The 14376-nt window shown below is 42.6% G+C and overlaps 50 pseudogenes; all 50 read left to right on the top strand.

Annotated features, from left to right (window-relative positions):
- Positions 1-266: 266 nt before the first annotated feature.
- Positions 267-385, top strand: LOC134594032 (5S ribosomal RNA; annotated as a pseudogene).
- A 134-nt stretch (positions 386-519) lies between these two features.
- Positions 520-638, top strand: LOC134596457 (5S ribosomal RNA; annotated as a pseudogene).
- Positions 639-772: 134 nt separating this feature from the next.
- On the top strand, positions 773-891 carry LOC134594403 (5S ribosomal RNA; annotated as a pseudogene).
- A 468-nt stretch (positions 892-1359) lies between these two features.
- LOC134589387 (5S ribosomal RNA) lies at positions 1360-1478 on the top strand (annotated as a pseudogene).
- A 376-nt stretch (positions 1479-1854) lies between these two features.
- On the top strand, positions 1855-1973 carry LOC134596247 (5S ribosomal RNA; annotated as a pseudogene).
- A 134-nt stretch (positions 1974-2107) lies between these two features.
- LOC134588367 (5S ribosomal RNA) lies at positions 2108-2225 on the top strand (annotated as a pseudogene).
- Positions 2226-2359: 134 nt separating this feature from the next.
- Positions 2360-2478, top strand: LOC134597531 (5S ribosomal RNA; annotated as a pseudogene).
- Positions 2479-2612: 134 nt separating this feature from the next.
- On the top strand, positions 2613-2731 carry LOC134597432 (5S ribosomal RNA; annotated as a pseudogene).
- A 376-nt stretch (positions 2732-3107) lies between these two features.
- Positions 3108-3226, top strand: LOC134596246 (5S ribosomal RNA; annotated as a pseudogene).
- Positions 3227-3360: 134 nt separating this feature from the next.
- LOC134588366 (5S ribosomal RNA) lies at positions 3361-3478 on the top strand (annotated as a pseudogene).
- Positions 3479-3612: 134 nt separating this feature from the next.
- Positions 3613-3731, top strand: LOC134597529 (5S ribosomal RNA; annotated as a pseudogene).
- A 134-nt stretch (positions 3732-3865) lies between these two features.
- On the top strand, positions 3866-3984 carry LOC134597431 (5S ribosomal RNA; annotated as a pseudogene).
- A 133-nt stretch (positions 3985-4117) lies between these two features.
- On the top strand, positions 4118-4236 carry LOC134594031 (5S ribosomal RNA; annotated as a pseudogene).
- A 134-nt stretch (positions 4237-4370) lies between these two features.
- Positions 4371-4489, top strand: LOC134596456 (5S ribosomal RNA; annotated as a pseudogene).
- Positions 4490-4623: 134 nt separating this feature from the next.
- Positions 4624-4742, top strand: LOC134594401 (5S ribosomal RNA; annotated as a pseudogene).
- Positions 4743-4876: 134 nt separating this feature from the next.
- On the top strand, positions 4877-4995 carry LOC134594030 (5S ribosomal RNA; annotated as a pseudogene).
- A 225-nt stretch (positions 4996-5220) lies between these two features.
- LOC134589386 (5S ribosomal RNA) lies at positions 5221-5339 on the top strand (annotated as a pseudogene).
- A 376-nt stretch (positions 5340-5715) lies between these two features.
- LOC134596244 (5S ribosomal RNA) lies at positions 5716-5834 on the top strand (annotated as a pseudogene).
- Positions 5835-5968: 134 nt separating this feature from the next.
- Positions 5969-6086, top strand: LOC134588992 (5S ribosomal RNA; annotated as a pseudogene).
- A 134-nt stretch (positions 6087-6220) lies between these two features.
- On the top strand, positions 6221-6339 carry LOC134597528 (5S ribosomal RNA; annotated as a pseudogene).
- Positions 6340-6473: 134 nt separating this feature from the next.
- LOC134597021 (5S ribosomal RNA) lies at positions 6474-6592 on the top strand (annotated as a pseudogene).
- A 134-nt stretch (positions 6593-6726) lies between these two features.
- Positions 6727-6845, top strand: LOC134595898 (5S ribosomal RNA; annotated as a pseudogene).
- A 134-nt stretch (positions 6846-6979) lies between these two features.
- Positions 6980-7098, top strand: LOC134588351 (5S ribosomal RNA; annotated as a pseudogene).
- Positions 7099-7232: 134 nt separating this feature from the next.
- Positions 7233-7351, top strand: LOC134594028 (5S ribosomal RNA; annotated as a pseudogene).
- Positions 7352-7485: 134 nt separating this feature from the next.
- LOC134589515 (5S ribosomal RNA) lies at positions 7486-7604 on the top strand (annotated as a pseudogene).
- Positions 7605-7738: 134 nt separating this feature from the next.
- On the top strand, positions 7739-7857 carry LOC134594795 (5S ribosomal RNA; annotated as a pseudogene).
- A 224-nt stretch (positions 7858-8081) lies between these two features.
- LOC134594174 (5S ribosomal RNA) lies at positions 8082-8200 on the top strand (annotated as a pseudogene).
- Positions 8201-8334: 134 nt separating this feature from the next.
- On the top strand, positions 8335-8453 carry LOC134597376 (5S ribosomal RNA; annotated as a pseudogene).
- Positions 8454-8587: 134 nt separating this feature from the next.
- Positions 8588-8706, top strand: LOC134596707 (5S ribosomal RNA; annotated as a pseudogene).
- A 134-nt stretch (positions 8707-8840) lies between these two features.
- LOC134594027 (5S ribosomal RNA) lies at positions 8841-8959 on the top strand (annotated as a pseudogene).
- A 225-nt stretch (positions 8960-9184) lies between these two features.
- LOC134589385 (5S ribosomal RNA) lies at positions 9185-9303 on the top strand (annotated as a pseudogene).
- A 133-nt stretch (positions 9304-9436) lies between these two features.
- LOC134596455 (5S ribosomal RNA) lies at positions 9437-9555 on the top strand (annotated as a pseudogene).
- Positions 9556-9689: 134 nt separating this feature from the next.
- LOC134594902 (5S ribosomal RNA) lies at positions 9690-9808 on the top strand (annotated as a pseudogene).
- Positions 9809-9942: 134 nt separating this feature from the next.
- LOC134589384 (5S ribosomal RNA) lies at positions 9943-10061 on the top strand (annotated as a pseudogene).
- Positions 10062-10194: 133 nt separating this feature from the next.
- LOC134596454 (5S ribosomal RNA) lies at positions 10195-10313 on the top strand (annotated as a pseudogene).
- A 134-nt stretch (positions 10314-10447) lies between these two features.
- Positions 10448-10566, top strand: LOC134594901 (5S ribosomal RNA; annotated as a pseudogene).
- A 134-nt stretch (positions 10567-10700) lies between these two features.
- On the top strand, positions 10701-10819 carry LOC134588583 (5S ribosomal RNA; annotated as a pseudogene).
- A 134-nt stretch (positions 10820-10953) lies between these two features.
- LOC134596543 (5S ribosomal RNA) lies at positions 10954-11072 on the top strand (annotated as a pseudogene).
- Positions 11073-11297: 225 nt separating this feature from the next.
- On the top strand, positions 11298-11416 carry LOC134596903 (5S ribosomal RNA; annotated as a pseudogene).
- A 134-nt stretch (positions 11417-11550) lies between these two features.
- On the top strand, positions 11551-11669 carry LOC134594026 (5S ribosomal RNA; annotated as a pseudogene).
- A 134-nt stretch (positions 11670-11803) lies between these two features.
- On the top strand, positions 11804-11922 carry LOC134597883 (5S ribosomal RNA; annotated as a pseudogene).
- Positions 11923-12056: 134 nt separating this feature from the next.
- LOC134594025 (5S ribosomal RNA) lies at positions 12057-12175 on the top strand (annotated as a pseudogene).
- A 224-nt stretch (positions 12176-12399) lies between these two features.
- On the top strand, positions 12400-12518 carry LOC134594173 (5S ribosomal RNA; annotated as a pseudogene).
- Positions 12519-12652: 134 nt separating this feature from the next.
- Positions 12653-12771, top strand: LOC134594735 (5S ribosomal RNA; annotated as a pseudogene).
- A 134-nt stretch (positions 12772-12905) lies between these two features.
- LOC134595654 (5S ribosomal RNA) lies at positions 12906-13024 on the top strand (annotated as a pseudogene).
- Positions 13025-13158: 134 nt separating this feature from the next.
- On the top strand, positions 13159-13277 carry LOC134596413 (5S ribosomal RNA; annotated as a pseudogene).
- Positions 13278-13411: 134 nt separating this feature from the next.
- LOC134594024 (5S ribosomal RNA) lies at positions 13412-13530 on the top strand (annotated as a pseudogene).
- A 134-nt stretch (positions 13531-13664) lies between these two features.
- LOC134595942 (5S ribosomal RNA) lies at positions 13665-13783 on the top strand (annotated as a pseudogene).
- Positions 13784-13917: 134 nt separating this feature from the next.
- On the top strand, positions 13918-14036 carry LOC134593917 (5S ribosomal RNA; annotated as a pseudogene).
- Positions 14037-14170: 134 nt separating this feature from the next.
- On the top strand, positions 14171-14289 carry LOC134598252 (5S ribosomal RNA; annotated as a pseudogene).
- Positions 14290-14376: the final 87 nt, after the last annotated feature.

The raw sequence follows: 14376 nt of genomic DNA, 5'->3' as shown, positions 1-14376 counted from the left end.
ATTCTCTTAATTTCCCTTACGGCCATACCAGTCTAAAAATGCCTCATCTCGTCAGATCTTGGAAGCCATCCAGACTCGGGCCTGGTTAGTACTTGTATTTGAGACCAACTAGGAACCTCAGGTGCCGTAAGCTTTTGTTTATTTATTTTTTGCATTATGATGTCATAATCAGACCACTTTTTTCCCTATGCAGAAGCGGCTTGTCTTTTGTCGCAACCAGAGTTTGATATTCTACCAACATTAGCGAGATCGCATTCTCCAATTTCACTTACGGCCATACCAGTCTGAAAATGCCTGATCTCGTCAGATCTCGGAAGCCATCCAGACTCGGGCCTGGTTAGTACTTGTATGGGAGACCAACTAGGAACCTCAGGTGCCGTAAGCTTTTGTTTATTTCTTTTTTGCATTATGATGTCATAATCAGACCACTTTTTTCCCTGTGCAGAAGCGTCTTGTCTTTTGTCGCAACCAGAGTTTGATATTCTACCAACATTAGCGAGATCGCATTCTCTTAATTTCACTTACGGCCATACCAGTCTGAAAATGCCTGATCTTGTCAGATCTCGGAAGCCATCCAGACTCGGGCCTGGTTAGTACTTGTATGGGAGACCAACTAGGAACCTCAGGTGCCGTAAGCTTTTGTTTATTTCTTTTTTGCATTATGATGTCATAATCAGACCACTTTTTTCCCTATCCAGAAGCGTCTTGTCTTTTGTCGCAACCAGAGTTTGATATTCTACCAACATTAGCGAGATCGCATTCTCTTAATTTCACTTACGGCCATACCAGTCTGAAAATGCCTGATCTCGTCAGATCTCGGAAGCCATCCAGACTCGGGCCTGGTTAGTACTTGTATGGGAGACCAACTAGGAACCTCAGGTGCTGTAAGCTTTTGTTTATTTCTTTTTTGCATTATGATGTCATAATCAGACCACTTTTTTCCCTATCCAGAAGCGTCTTGTCTTTTGTCGCAACCAGAGTTTGATATTCTACCAACATTAGCGAGATCGCATTCTCTTAATTTCACTTACGGCCATACCAGTCTGAAAATGTCAGATCTCGGAAGCCATCCAGACTCGGGCCTGGTTAGTACTTGTATGGGAGACCAACTAGGAACCTCAGGTGCCGTAAGCTTTAGTTTATTTCTTTTTTGCATTATGATGTCATAATCAGACCACTTTTTTCCCTATGGGAGACCAACTAGGAACCTCAGGTGCCGTAAGCTTTTGTTTATTTCTTTTTTGCATTATGATGTCATAATCAGACCACTTTTTTCCCTATCCAGAAGCGTCTTGTCTTTTGTCGCAACCAGAGTTTGATATTCTACCAACATTAGCGAGATCGCATTCTCTTAATTTCCCTTACGGCCATACCAGTCTAAAAATGCCTGATCTCGTCAGATCTCGGAAGCCATCCAGACTCGGGCCTGGTTAGTACTTGTATTTGAGACCAACTAGGAACCTCAGGTGCCGTAAGCTTTTGTTTATTTATTTTTTGCATTATGATGTCATAATCAGACCACTTTTTTCCCTATGCAGAAGCGGCTTGTCTTTTGTCGCAACCAGAGTTTGATATTCTACCAACATTAGCGAGATCGCATTCTCAACTTTCACTTACGGCCATACCAGTCTGAAAATGCCAGATCTCGGAAGCCATCCAGACTCGGGCCTGGTTAGTACTTGTATGGGAGACCAACTAGGAACCTCAGGTGCCGTAAGCTTTTGTTTATTTCTTTTTTGCATTATGATGTCATAATCAGACCACTTTTTTCCCTATCCAGAAGCGTCTTGTCTTTTGTCGCAACCAGAGTTTGATATTCTACCAACATTAGCGAGATCGCATTCTCTTAGTTTCACTTACGGCCATATCAGTCTGAAAATGCCTGATCTCGTCAGATCTCGGAAGCCATCCAGACTCGGGCCTGGCTAGTACTTGTATGGGAGACCAACTAGGAACCTCAGGTGCCGTAAGCTTTTGTTTATTTCTTTTTTGCATTATGATGTCATAATCAGAACACTTTTTTCCCTATCCAGAAGCGTCTTGTCTTTTGTCGCAACCAGAGTTTGATATTCTACCAACATTAGCGAGATCGCATTCTCTTAATTTCACTTACGGCCATACCAGTCTGAAAATGCCTGATCTCGTCAGATCTCGGAAGCCATCCAGACTCGGGCCTGGTTAGTACTTGTATGGGAGTCAACTAGGAACCTCAGGTGCCGTAAGCTTTTGTTTATTTCTTTTTTGCATTATGATGTCATAATCAGACCACTTTTTTCCCTATCCAGAAGCGTCTTGTCTTTTGTCGCAACCAGAGTTTGATATTCTACCAACATTAGCGAGATCGCATTCTCTTAATTTCACTTATGGACATACCAGTCTGAAAATGCCTGATCTCGTCAGATCTCGGAAGCCATCCAGACTCGGGCCTGGTTAGTACTTGTATGGGAGACCAACTAGGAACCTCAGGTGCCGTAAGCTTTTGTTTATTTCTTTTTTGCATTATGATGTCATAATCAGACCACTTTTTTCCCTATCCAGAAGCGTCTTGTCTTTTGTCGCAACCAGAGTTTGATATTCTACCAACATTAGCGAGATCGCATTCTCTTAATTTCACTTATGGCCATACCAGTCTGAAAATGCCTGATCTCGTCAGATCTCGGATGCCATCCAGACTCGGGCCTGGCTAGTACTTGTATGGGAGACCAACTAGGAACCTCAGGTGCCGTAAGCTTTTGTTTATTTCTTTTTTGCATTATGATGTCATAATCAGACCACTTTTTTCCCTATCCAGAAGCGTCTTGTCTTTTGTCGCAACCAGAGTTTGATATTCTACCAACATTAGCGAGATCGCATTCTCAACTTTCACTTACGGCCATACCAGTCTGAAAATGCCAGATCTCGGAAGCCATCCAGACTCGGGCCTGGTTAGTACTTGTATGGGAGACCAACTAGGAACCTCAGGTGCCGTAAGCTTTTGTTTATTTCTTTTTTGCATTATGATGTCATAATCAGACCACTTTTTTCCCTATCCAGAAGCGTCTTGTCTTTTGTCGCAACCAGAGTTTGATATTCTACCAACATTAGCGAGATCGCATTCTCTTAGTTTCACTTACGGCCATATCAGTCTGAAAATGCCTGATCTCGTCAGATCTCGGAAGCCATCCAGACTCGGGCCTGGCTAGTACTTGTATGGGAGACCAACTAGGAACCTCAGGTGCCGTAAGCTTTTGTTTATTTCTTTTTTGCATTATGATGTCATAATCAGAACACTTTTTTCCCTATCCAGAAGCGTCTTGTCTTTTGTCGCAACCAGAGTTTGATATTCTACCAACATTAGCGAGATCGCATTCTCTTAATTTCACTTACGGCCATACCAGTCTGAAAATGCCTGATCTCGTCAGATCTCGGAAGCCATCCAGACTCGGGCCTGGTTAGTACTTGTATGGGAGTCAACTAGGAACCTCAGGTGCCGTAAGCTTTTGTTTATTTCTTTTTTGCATTATGATGTCATAATCAGACCACTTTTTTCCCTATCCAGAAGCGTCTTGTCTTTTGTCGCAACCAGAGTTTGATATTCTACCAACATTAGCGAGATCGCATTCTCTTAATTTCACTTATGGACATACCAGTCTGAAAATGCCTGATCTCGTCAGATCTCGGAAGCCATCCAGACTCGGGCCTGGTTAGTACTTGTATGGGAGACCAACTAGGAACCTCAGGTGCCGTAAGCTTTTGTTTATTTCTTTTTTGCATTATGATGTCATAATCAGACCACTTTTTTCCCTATCCAGAAGCGTCTTGTCTTTTGTCGCAACCAGAGTTTGATATTCTACCAACATTAGCGAGATCGCATTCTCTTAATTTCACTTATGGCCATACCAGTCTGAAAATGCCTGATCTCGTCAGATCTCGGATGCCATCCAGACTCGGGCCTGGCTAGTACTTGTATGGGAGACCAACTAGGAACCTCAGGTGCCGTAAGCTTTTGTTTATTTCTTTTTTGCATTATGATGTCATAATCAGACCACTTTTTTCCCTATCCAGAAGCATCTTGTCTTTTGTCGCAACCAGAGTTTGATATTCTACCAACATTAGCGAGATCGCATTCTCCAATTTCACTTACGGCCATACCAGTCTGAAAATGCCTGATCTCGTCAGATCTCGGAAGCCATCCAGACTCGGGCCTGGTTAGTACTTGTATGGGAGACCAACTAGGAACCTCAGGTGCCGTAAGCTTTTGTTTATTTCTTTTTTGCATTATGATGTCATAATCAGACCACTTTTTTCCCTGTGCAGAAGCGTCTTGTCTTTTGTCGCAACCAGAGTTTGATATTCTACCAACATTAGCGAGATCGCATTCTCTTAATTTCACTTACGGCCATACCAGTCTGAAAATGCCTGATCTTGTCAGATCTCGGAAGCCATCCAGACTCGGGCCTGGTTAGTACTTGTATGGGAGACCAACTAGGAACCTCAGGTGCCGTAAGCTTTTGTTTATTTCTTTTTTGCATTATGATGTCATAATCAGACCACTTTTTTCCCTATCCAGAAGCGTCTTGTCTTTTGTCGCAACCAGAGTTTGATATTCTACCAACATTAGCGAGATCGCATTCTCTTAATTTCACTTACGGCCATACCAGTCTGAAAATGCCTGATCTCGTCAGATCTCGGAAGCCATCCAGACTCGGGCCTGGTTAGTACTTGTATGGGAGACCAACTAGGAACCTCAGGTGCTGTAAGCTTTTGTTTATTTCTTTTTTGCATTATGATGTCATAATCAGACCACTTTTTTCCCTATCCAGAAGCGTCTTGTCTTTTGTCGCAACCAGAGTTTGATATTCTACCAACATTAGCGAGATCGCATTCTCTTAATTTCACTTACGGCCATACCAGTCTGAAAATGCCTGATCTCGTCAGATCTCGGAAGCCATCCAGACTCGGGCCTGGTTAGTACTTGTATGGGAGACCAACTAGGAACCTCAGGTGCCGTAAGCTTTAGTTTATTTCTTTTTTGCATTATGATGTCATAATCAGACCACTTTTTTCCCTATGGGAGACCAACTAGGAACCTCAGGTGCCGTAAGCTTTTGTTTATTTCTTTTTTGCATTATGATGTCATAATCAGACCACTTTTTTCCCTATCCAGAAGCGTCTTGTCTTTTGTCGCAACCATAGTTTGATATTCTACCAACATTAGCGAGATCGCATTCTCTTAATTTCCCTTACGGCCATACCAGTCTAAAAATGCCTGATCTCGTCAGATCTCGGAAGCCATCCAGACTCGGGCCTGGTTAGTACTTGTATTTGAGACCAACTAGGAACCTCAGGTGCCGTAAGCTTTTGTTTATTTATTTTTTGCATTATGATGTCATAATCAGACCACTTTTTTCCCTATGCAGAAGCGGCTTGTCTTTTGTCGCAACCAGAGTTTGATATTCTACCAACATTAGCGAGATCGCATTCTCAACTTTCAATTACGGCCATACCAGTCTGAAAATGCCAGATCTCGGAAGCCATCCAGACTCGGGCCTGGTTAGTACTTGTATGGGAGACCAACTAGGAACCTCAGGTGCCGTAAGCTTTTGTTTATTTCTTTTTTGCATTATGATGTCATAATCAGACCACTTTTTTCCCTATCCAGAAGCGTCTTGTCTTTTGTCGCAACCAGAGTTTGATATTCTACCAACATTAGCGAGATCGCATTCTCTTAGTTTCACTTACGGCCATATCAGTCTGAAAATGCCTGATCTCGTCAGATCTCGGAAGCCATCCAGACTCGGGCCTGGCTAGTACTTGTATGGGAGACCAACTAGGAACCTCAGGTGCCGTAAGCTTTTGTTTATTTCTTTTTTGCATTATGATGTCATAATCAGAACACTTTTTTCCCTATCCAGAAGCGTCTTGTCTTTTGTCGCAACCAGAGTTTGATATTCTACCAACATTAGCGAGATCGCATTCTCTTAATTTCACTTACGGCCATACCAGTCTGAAAATGCCTGATCTCGTCAGATCTCGAAAGCCATCCAGACTCGGGCCTGGTTAGTACTTGTATGGGAGTCAACTAGGAACCTCAGGTGCCGTAAGCTTTTGTTTATTTCTTTTTTGCATTATGATGTCATAATCAGACCACTTTTTTCCCTATCCAGAAGCGTCTTGTCTTTTGTCGCAACCAGAGTTTGATATTCTACCAACATTAGCGAGATCGCATTCTCTTAATTTCACTTATGGACATACCAGTCTGAAAATGCCTGATCTCGTCAGATCTCGGAAGCCATCCAGACTCGGGCCTGGTTAGTACTTGTATGGGAGACCAACTAGGAACCTCAGGTGCCGTAAGCTTTTGTTTATTTCTTTTTTGCATTATGATGTCATAATCAGACCACTTTTTTCCCTATCCAGAAGCGTCTTGTCTTTTGTCGCAACCAGAGTTTGATATTCTACCAACATTAGCGAGATCGCATTCTCTTAATTTCACTTATGGCCATACCAGTCTGAAAATGCCTGATCTCGTCAGATCTCGGATGCCATCCAGACTCGGGCCTGGTTAGTACTTGTATGGGAGACCAACTAGGAACCTCAGGTGCCGTAAGCTTTTGTTTATTTCTTTTTTGCATTATGATGTCATAATCAGACCACTTTTTTCCCTATCCAGAAGCGTCTTGTCTTTTGTCGCAACCAGAGTTTGATATTCTACCAACATTAGCGAGATCGCATTCTCTTAATTTCACTTACGGCCATACCAGTCTGAAAATGCCTGATCTCGTCAGATCTCGGAAGCCATCCAGACTCGGGTCTGGTTAGTACTTGTATGGGAGACCAACTAGGAACCTCAGGTGCCGTAAGCTTTTGTTTATTTCTTTTTTGCATTATGATGTCATAATCAGACCACTTTTTTCCCTATCCAGAAGCGTCTCGTCTTTTGTCGCAACCAGAGTTTGATATTCTACCAACATTAGCGAGATCGCATTCTCTTAATTTCACTTACGGCCATACCAGTCTGAAAATGCCTGATCGCGTCAGATCTCGGAAGCCATCCAGACTCGAGTCTGGTTAGTACTTGTATGGGAGACCAACTAGGAACCTCAGGTGCCGTAAGCTTTTGTTTATTTCTTTTTTGCATTATGATGTCATAATCAGACCACTTTTTTCCCTGTGCAGAAGCGTCTTGTCTTTTGTCGCAACCAGAGTTTGATATTCTACCAACATTAGCGAGATCGCATTCTCTTAATTTCACTTACGGCCATACCAGTCTGAAAATGCCTGATCTCGTCAGATCTCGGAAGCCATCCAGACTCGGGCCTGGTTAGTACTTGTATGGGAGACCAACTAGGAACCTCAGGTGCCGTAAGCTTTTGTTTATTTCTTTTTTGCATTATGATGTCATAATCAGACCACTTTTTTCCCTATCCAGAAGCGTCTTGTCTTTTGTCGCAACCAGAGTTTGATATTCTACCAACATTAGCGAGATCGCATTCTCTTAATTTCACTTACGGCCATACCAGTCTGAAAATGCCTGATCTCATCAGATCTTGGAAGCTATCCAGACTCGGGCCTGGTTAGTACTTGTATGGGAGACCAACTAGGAACCTCAGGTGCCGTAAGCTTTTGTTTATTTCTTTTTTGCATTATGATGTCATAATCAGACCACTTTTTTCCCTATCCAGAAGCGTCTTGTCTTTTGTCGCAACCAGAGTTTGATATTCTACCAACATTAGCGAGATCGCATTCTCTTAATTTCACTTACGGCCATACCAGTCTGAAAATGCCCGATCTTGTCAGATCTCGGAAGCCATCCAGACTCGGGCCTGGTTAGTACTTGTATGGGAGACCAACTAGGAACCTCAGGTGCCGTAAGCTTTAGTTTATTTCTTTTTTGCATTATGATGTCATAATCAGACCACTTTTTTCCCTATGGGAGACCAACTAGGAACCTCAGGTGCCGTAAGCTTTTGTTTATTTCTTTTTTGCATTATGATGTCATAATCAGACCACTTTTTCCCTATCCAGAAGCGTCTTGTCTTTTGTCGCAACCAGAGTTTGATATTCTACCAACATTAGCGAGATCGCATTCTCTTAATTTCTCTTACGGCCATACCAGTCTGTAAGTGCCTGATCTCGTCAGATCTCGGAAGCCATCCAGACTCGGGCCTGGTTAGTACTTGTATGGGAGACCAACTAGGAACCTCAGGTGCCGTAAGCTTTTGTTTATTTATTTTTTGCATTATGATGTCATAATCAGACCACTTTTTTCCCTATCCAGAAGCGTCTTGTCTTTTGTCGCAACCAGAGTTTGATATTCTACCAACATTAGCGAGATCACATTCTCTTAATTTCACTTACGGCCATTCCAGTCTGAAAATGCCTGATCTCATCAGATCTCGGAAGCCATCCAGACTCAGGCCTGGTTAGTACTTGTATGGGAGACCAACTAGGAACCTCAGGTGCCGTAAGCTTTTGTTTATTTCTTTTTTGCATTATGATGTCATAATCAGACCACTTTTTTCCCTATCCAGAAGCGCCTTGTCTTTTGTCGCAACCAGAGTTTGATATTCTACCAACATTAGCGAGATCGCATTCTCTTAATTTCACTTACGGCCATACCAGTCTGAAAATGCCTGATCTCATCAGATCTCGGAAGCCATCCAGACTCGGGCCTGGTTAGTACTTGTATGGGAGACCAACTAGGAACCTCAGGTGCCGTAAGCTTTTGTTTATTTCTTTTTTGCATTATGATGTCATAATCAGACCACTTTTTTCCCTATCCAGAAGCGTCTTGTCTTTTGTCGCAACCAGAGTTTGATATTCTACCAACATTAGCGAGATCGCATTCTCTTAATTTCACTTACGGCCATACCAGTCTGAAAATGCCTGATCTCGTCAGATCTCGGAAGCCATCCAGACTCGGGCCTGGTTAGTACTTGTATGGGAGACCAACTAGGAACCTCAGGTGCCGTAAGCTTTAGTTTATTTCTTTTTTGCATTATGATGTCATAATCAGACCACTTTTTTCCCTATGGGAGACCAACTAGGAACCTCAGGTGCCGTAAGCTTTTGTTTATTTCTTTTTTGCATTATGATGTCATAATCAGACAACTTTTTTCCCTATCCAGAAGCGTCTTGTCTTTTGTCGCAACCAGAGTTTGATATTCTACCAACATTAGCGAGATCGCATTCTCTTAATTTCCCTTACGGCCATACCAGTCTAAAAATGCCTGATCTCGTCAGATCTCGGAAGCCATCCAGACTCGGGCCTGGTTAGTACTTGTATTTGAGACCAACTAGGAACCTCAGGTGCCGTAAGCTTTTGTTTATTTATTTTTTGCATTATGATGTCATAATCAGACCACTTTTTTCCCTATGCAGAAGCGGCTTGTCTTTTGTCGCAACCAGAGTTTGATATTCTACCAACATTAGCGAGATCGCATTCTCCAATTTCACTTACGGCCATACCAGTCTGAAAATGCCTGATCTTGTCAGATCTCGGAAGCCATCCAGACTCGGGCCTGGTTAGTACTTGTATGGGAGACCAACTAGGAACCTCAGGTGCCGTAAGCTTTTGTTTATTTCTTTTTTGCATTATGATGTCATAATCAGACCACTTTTTTCCCTATCCAGAAGCGTCTTGTCTTTTGTCGCAACCAGAGTTTGATATTCTACCAACATTAGCGAGATCGCATTCTTTTAATTTCACTTATGGCCATACCAGTCTGAAAATGCCTGATCTCGTCAGATCTCGGAAGCCATCCAGACTCGGGCCTGGTTAGTACTTGTATGGGAGACCAACTAGGAACCTCAGGTGCCGTAAGCTTTTGTTTATTTCTTTTTTGCATTATGATGTCATAATCAGACCACTTTTTTCCCTATCCAGAAGCGTCTTGTCTTTTGTCGCAACCAGAGTTTGATATTCTACCAACATTAGCGAGATCGCATTCTCTTAATTTCCCTTACGGCCATACCAGTCTAAAAATGCCTGATCTCGTCAGATCTCGGAAGCCATCCAGACTCGGGCCTGGTTAGTACTTGTATTTGAGACCAACTAGGAACCTCAGGTGCCGTAAGCTTTTGTTTATTTATTTTTTGCATTATGATGTCATAATCAGACCACTTTTTTCCCTATGCAGAAGCGGCTTGTCTTTTGTCGCAACCAGAGTTTGATATTCTACCAACATTAGCGAGATCGCATTCTCCAATTTCACTTACGGCCATACCAGTCTGAAAATGCCTGATCTTGTCAGATCTCGGAAGCCATCCAGACTCGGGCCTGGTTAGTACTTGTATGGGAGACCAACTAGGAACCTCAGGTGCCGTAAGCTTTTGTTTATTTCTTTTTTGCATTATGATGTCATAATCAGACCACTTTTTTCCCTATCCAGAAGCGTCTTGTCTTTTGTCGCAACCAGAGTTTGATATTCTACCAACATTAGCGAGATCGCATTCTTTTAATTTCACTTATGGCCATACCAGTCTGAAAATGCCTGATCTCGTCAGATCTCGGAAGCCATCCAGACTCGGGCCTGGTTAGTACTTGTATGGGAGACCAACTAGGAACCTCAGGTGCCGTAAGCTTTTGTTTATTTCTTTTTTGCATTATGATGTCATAATCAGACCACTTTTTTCCCTATCCAGAAGCGTCTTGTCTTTTGTCGCAACCAGAGTTTGATATTCTACCAACATTAGCGAGATCGCATTCTCTTAATTTCACTTACGGCCATACCAGTCATAAAATGCCTGATCTCGTCAAATCTCGGAAGCCATCCAGACTCGGGCCTGGTTAGTACTTGTATGGGAGACCAACTAGGAACCTCAGGTGCCGTAAGCTTTTGTTTATTTCTTTTTTGCATTATGATGTCATAATCAGACCACTTTTTTCCCTATCCAGAAGCGTCTTGTCTTTTGTCGCAACCAGAGTTTGATATTCTACCAACATTAGCGAGATCGCATTCTCTTAATTTCACTTACGGCCATACCAGTCTGAAAATGCCTGATCTCGTCAGATCTCGGAAGCTATCCAGACTCGGGCCTGGTTAGTACTTGTATGGGAGACAAACTAGGAACCTCAGGTGCCGTAAGCTTTAGTTTATTTCTTTTTTGCATTATGATGTCATAATCAGACCACTTTTTTCCCTATGGGAGACCAACTAGGAACCTCAGGTGCCGTAAGCTTTTGTTTATTTCTTTTTTGCATTATGATGTCATAATCAGACCACTTTTTTCCCTATCCAGAAGCGTCTTGTCTTTTGTCGCAACCAGAGTTTGATATTCTACCAACATTAGCGGGATCGCATTCTCTTAATTTCCCTTACGGCCATACCAGTCTAAAAATGCCTGATCTCGTCAGATCTCGGAAGCCATCCAGACTCGGGCCTGGTTAGTACTTGTATGGGAGACCAACTAGGAACCTCAGGTGCCGTAAGCTTTTGTTTATTTCTTTTTTGCATTATGATGTCATAATCAGACCACTTTTTTCCCTGTGCAGAAGCGTCTTGTCTTTTGTCGCAACCAGAGTTTGATATTCTACCAACATTAGCGAGATCGCATTCTCTTAATTTCACTTACGGCCATACCAGTCTGAAAATGCCTGATCTCGTCAGATCTCGGAAGCCATCCAGACTCGGGCCTGGTTAGTACTTGTATGGGAGACCAACTAGGAACCTCAGGTGCCGTAAGCTTTTGTTTATTTCTTTTTTGCATTATGATGTCATAATCAGACCACTTTTTTCCCTATCCAGAAGCGTCTTGTCTTTTGTCGCAACCAGAGTTTGATATTCTACCAACATTAGCGAGATCGCATTCTCTTAATTTCACTTACGGCCATACCAGTCTGAAAATGCCTGATCTCATCAGATCTTGGAAGCCATCCAGACTCGGGCCTGGTTAGTGCTTGTATGGGAGACCAACTAGGAACCTCAGGTGCCGTAAGCTTTTGTTTATTTCTTTTTTGCATTATGATGTCATAATCAGACCACTTTTTTCCCTATCCAGAAGCGTCTTGTCTTTTGTCGCAACCAGAGTTTGATATTCTACCAACATTAGCGAGATCGCATTCTCTTAATTTCACTTACGGCCATACCAGTCTGAAAATGCCTGATCTCGTCAGATCTCGGAAGCCATCCAGACTCGGGCCTGGTTAGTACTTGTATGGGAGACCAACTAGGAACCTCAGGTGCCGTAAGCTTTTGTTTATTTCTTTTTTGCATTATGATGTCATAATCAGACTACTTTTTTCCCTATGGGAGACCAACTAGGAACCTCAGGTGCCGTAAGCTTTTGTTTATTTCTTTTTTGCATTATGATGTCATAATCAGACCACTTTTTCCCTATCCAGAAGCGTCTTGTCTTTTGTCGCAACCAGAGTTTGATATTCTACCAACATTAGCGAGATCGCATTCTATTAATTTCTCTTACGGCCATACCAGTCTGTAAGTGCCTGATCTCGTCAGATCTCGGAAGCCATCCAGACTCGGGCCTGGTTAGTACTTGTATGGGAGACCAACTAGGAACCTCAGGTGCCGTAAGCTTTTGTTTATTTCTTTTTTGCATTATGATGTCATAATCAGACCACTTTTTTCCCTATCCAGAAGCGTCTTGTCTTTTTTCGCAACCAGAGTTTGATATTCTACCAACATTAGCGAGATCGCATTCTCTTAATTTCACTTACGGCCATTCCAGTCTGAAAATGCCTGATCTCATCAGATCTCGGAAGCCATCCAGACTCGGGCCTGGTTAGTACTTGTATGGGAGACCAACTAGGAACCTCAGGTGCCGTAAGCTTTTGTTTATTTCTTTTTTGCATTATGATGTCATAATCAGACCACTTTTTTCCCTATCCAGAAGCGCCTTGTCTTTTGTCGCAACCAGAGTTTGATATTCTACCAACATTAGCGAGATCGCATTCTCTTAATTTCACTTACGGCCATACCAGTCTGAAAATGCCTGATCTCATCAGATCTCGGAAGCCATCCAGACTCGGGCCTGGTTAGTACTTGTATGGGAGACCAACTAGGTACCTCAGGTGCCGTAAGCTTTTGTTTATTTCTTTTTTGCATTATGATGTCATAATCAGACCACTTTTTTCCCTATCCAGAAGCGTCTTGTCTTTTGTCGCAACCAGAGTTTGATATTCTACCAACATTGGCGAGATCGCATTCTCTTAATTTCACTTACGGCCATACCAGTCTGAAAATGCCTGATCTCGTCAGATCTCGGAAGCCATCCAGACTCGGGTCTGGTTAGTACTTGTATGGGAGACCAACTAGGAACCTCAGGTGCTGTAAGCTTTTGTTTATTTATTTTTTGCATTATGATGTCATAATCAGACCACTTTTTTCCCTATCCAGAAGCGTCTTGTCTTTTGTCGCAACCAGAGTTTGATATTCTACCAACATTAGCGAGATCGCATTCTTTTAATTTCACTTACGGCCATACCAGTCTGAAAATGCCTGATCTCGTCAGATCTCGGAAGCCATCCAGACTCGGGCCTGGTTAGTACTTGTATGGGAGACCAACTAGGAACCTCAGGTGCCGTAAGCTTTAGTTTATTTCTTTTTTGCATTATGATGTCATAATCAGACCACTTTTTTCCCTATCCAGAAGCGTCTTGTCTTTTGTCGCAACCAGAGTTTGATATTCTACCAACATTAGCGAGATCGCATTCTCTTAATTTCACTTACGGCCATACCAGTCTGAAAATGCCTGATCTCGTCAGATATCGGAAGCCATCCAGACTTGGGCCTGGTTAGTACTTGTATGGGAGACCAACTAGGAACCTCAGGTGCCGTAAGCTTTTGTTTATTTCTTTTTTGCATTATGATGTCATAATCAGACCACTTTTTTCCCTATCCAGAAGCGTCTTGTCTTTTGTCGCAACCAGAGTTTGATATTCTACCAACATTAGCGAGATCGCATTCTCTTAATTTCACTTACGGCCATACCAGTCTGAAAATGCCTGATCTCATCAGATCTCGGAAGTCATCCAGACTCGGGCCTGGTTAGTACTTGTATGGGAGACCAACTAGGAACCTCAGGTGCCGTAAGCTTTTGTTTATTTCTTTTTTGCATTATGATGTCATAATCAGACCACTTTTTTCCCTATCCAGAAGCGTCTTGTCTTTTGTTGCAACCAGAGTTTGATATTCTACCAACATTAGCGAGATCGCATTCTCTTAATTTCACTTACGGCCATACCAGTCTGAAAATGCATGATCTCGTCAGATCTCGGAAGCCATCCAGACTCGGGTCTGGTTAGTACTTGTATGGGAGACCAACTAGGAACCTCAGGTGCCGTAAGCTTTTGTTTATTTCTTTTTTGCATTATGATGTCATAATCAGACCACTTTTTTGCCTATCCAGAAGCGTCTTGTCTTTTGTCGCAACCAG

This window comes from Pelobates fuscus, chromosome 2, assembly GCF_036172605.1.
Source record: "Pelobates fuscus isolate aPelFus1 chromosome 2, aPelFus1.pri, whole genome shotgun sequence".
Lineage (NCBI taxonomy): Eukaryota > Metazoa > Chordata > Amphibia > Anura > Pelobatidae > Pelobates > Pelobates fuscus.
This window is presented reverse-complemented; position numbering and strand designations above follow the sequence as displayed.